This window comes from Acinonyx jubatus, chromosome B2 (assembly GCF_027475565.1).
Source record: "Acinonyx jubatus isolate Ajub_Pintada_27869175 chromosome B2, VMU_Ajub_asm_v1.0, whole genome shotgun sequence".
Taxonomy (NCBI): Eukaryota; Metazoa; Chordata; class Mammalia; order Carnivora; family Felidae; genus Acinonyx; species Acinonyx jubatus.
The window spans coordinates 103,918,330-103,920,925 of record NC_069385.1 but is presented as its reverse complement, the minus strand read 5'-3'; the positions used below and the strand labels follow the sequence as shown (position 1 = coordinate 103,920,925).

The 2,596-nt window shown below is 37.8% G+C and overlaps 1 non-coding gene across 1 annotated transcript; it reads left to right on the top strand.

Moving 5' to 3' along the window:
* Positions 1 to 1,994: 1,994 nt before the first annotated feature.
* LOC113598941 (U6 spliceosomal RNA) lies at positions 1,995 to 2,101 on the top strand. The gene has a single exon (XR_003419707.2). It is a non-coding gene; the product is annotated as a U6 spliceosomal RNA (small nuclear RNA).
* Positions 2,102 to 2,596: the final 495 nt, after the last annotated feature.

The window sequence follows — 2,596 nt, the reverse complement described above, 5'->3', positions numbered from 1 at the left end:
TGATCCGTCACTAATATTCCAAATGCTCCAAATGGTTTACTTGTATTGATCCATTTAGTATTCACCAGAGCCCATTGTACTTTTTTTGGTTCAGATAATAGGATACACAAGGTTGAAAAATCAAGCCCAAGATTATACACCTAGGTAAAGAAGGAGACTAGATTTTTTTAATGTTTATTTATTTCTGAGAGAGAGCGAGCGAGCATGAGCACAGGAGGGGTAGAGAGAGAGGGAGACCCAGAATCTGAAGCAGGCTCCAGGCTCTGAGCTGTCATCACAGAGCCCGACACGGGGCTTGAACTCACAGACTGCAAGATCATGACCTGAGCCGAAGTCAGATGCTTAACCAGCTGAGCCACCCAGTGCCCTGAAGATTGAAACCTAAGCAGTCTGGCTCCAGAGCTTGCACACTTTGCTGCTCTACCATGCAGTTTCTTATTACACAAAATGTCTCACTCCTACCGAATCATTGGTCATAGCTCAGCCCTCTGGAGCAGAACAACACAAGTGTGTTCTCCCTCAGGGCTTTTCAGATGTTTGATTCTGACTCTCAGTCATTCTCTTCATTGTCTCCTTTTCAGAACTGATAGCTCCAGGTCCTTCATACTTATTTATACATCCTGGATTCCAGATCACCATTGAAATGTAACCTGTTGTATTCAAACAATGTGCCTTGAATCTAAATCAAGCCTCCATATTTGGCTACCCTCTCCAAAATAGTGAAGAACAATTAGTTTTATTGATCTAGTGAATGTCCTTTTATTAAAGCAATCTCAAAATCACATGTGGGTTTTGACAAGTTCTGTCTCAATATTTGCTCCAGTAGAATTTGTGGTCGTTAAAATCTCCTGGCCACATTAATGTGGACACTGAAGGCAGACCACCACAGTCATCGGAGAAGCTGTTTGTATTTTAATCTAAATGCAAGCCTTAATTTTTATACCTGGTAAATCCCATCACATTATCATTTACCCAGTATTTGAAAATACTATCTTTTAAAAGGATACTAGTGTTCCTTTCCACTTTATTTCAATTCTATATTTGAATATTATTCTTTTTACATCTCCATTCATGTAACTGACACTATTATTAGAGAGGACAAAGTCAAATGGCATTTTCATACACCTACTGCAATTATCAATATCTTCTCCTAATATCTTTCTTGTAGTATATATTTAAATACGGGGAATATTCAATTTTACATAATAAAGTCTTTAATATGAATTTTTGTTGATTAAGGAGTTCTGTGGCCACAGTTTGCAAGGAAATCAGCATTTTCTTAAAACATCTGAAATCTTACAGTAATATGGATATATTATTAATAAACGACTATATCTGGTGGAAATTTTCTTTATATAATTTTGAAATGTATTAGTTTGTATTATCACCTAACAACTCATGTGTTTATGCTTCGGTTTTCCACTTTTAAAGTGAAACTCAGAAATATTGCATCAAACTAACTACTTGGCATAAGGGCATGTTTTACAATTGCATTTAAGCTTTTCTTAAAAAGATTACATCAGATGACTTTGAATGAAGAGAGTTAAGGGTATAAATGATTCCAGGTTTCTCTTGGATTCTGGTTTCCATCACTAAGTCTCACCTTGTTCCTCTCCTCTCCTCTAAACTCCCTTATTTATAACTAGCCAGTTGATTATATAGTTGTCCTCTCTAAGACCTTTTTGTAACACTGTTCCAGAGGCTTCTCCAGTTTGAATAAATGTTATTGGTGCTACGCAGCCTTTTCTCATCAGTATGCAAACTCAATGACCAACTATGACAGAGAAAACTCAAAAGACATAAAAGATGGGAAATATTAAATGACAGAGGTGGATTTTCCTGTACTAACAGGGAATCAAATGACTGTCTAGGTACCTGCTTGTGCTTTTCTTCTAGGAAATTCTCTAGCAGTTAGGATAAGCAACTAAATTTATCCAAAGACATATCTAAAAGACATATATGTTAAGATCACCTGTCTTTAAAGATCATATACAGTGCTCACTTTGGCATCGCATACACTAAAATTGGAGCGATATAGAGAAGGTTGGCCTGGCTCCTGTGCAAGGATGACATGCACATTTGTGAAACATTCCATATTTTTATCTGTATCTTAGGAGTTCGAGAAGAAGCAGAGAGAGAGAAAGGGGCAAAAGGTTTACTTGAACAAATTATAGCTGAGAACTTCCCTAATCTGGGGAAGGAAGCAGACATCCAAATCTAGGAGGCACAGAGAACTCCCTTCAGATTCAACAAGAATAGGTCTTCACCAGGGCATATCATAATGAAAGTGGAACAATACAAGGATAAAGAGAGAATTCTGAAAGCAGCTAGGGAAAAATGGGCCTTCACCTACAAAGGTAGACACATAAGGGTAGTAGCAGACCTGTCCACTGAAACTTGGCAGGCCAGAACGGTGTGGCAAGAAATATTCAATGTGATGAATAGAAAAAATATGCAGCCAAGAATCCTTTATCCAGAAAAGTTGTCATTCAGAATAGAAGGAGAGATAAAGGTCTTCCCAAACAAACAAAAACTGAAGGAATTCATCACCACTAAACCAGCCCTGCAAGAGATCCTAAGGGGGATCCTGTGAGTG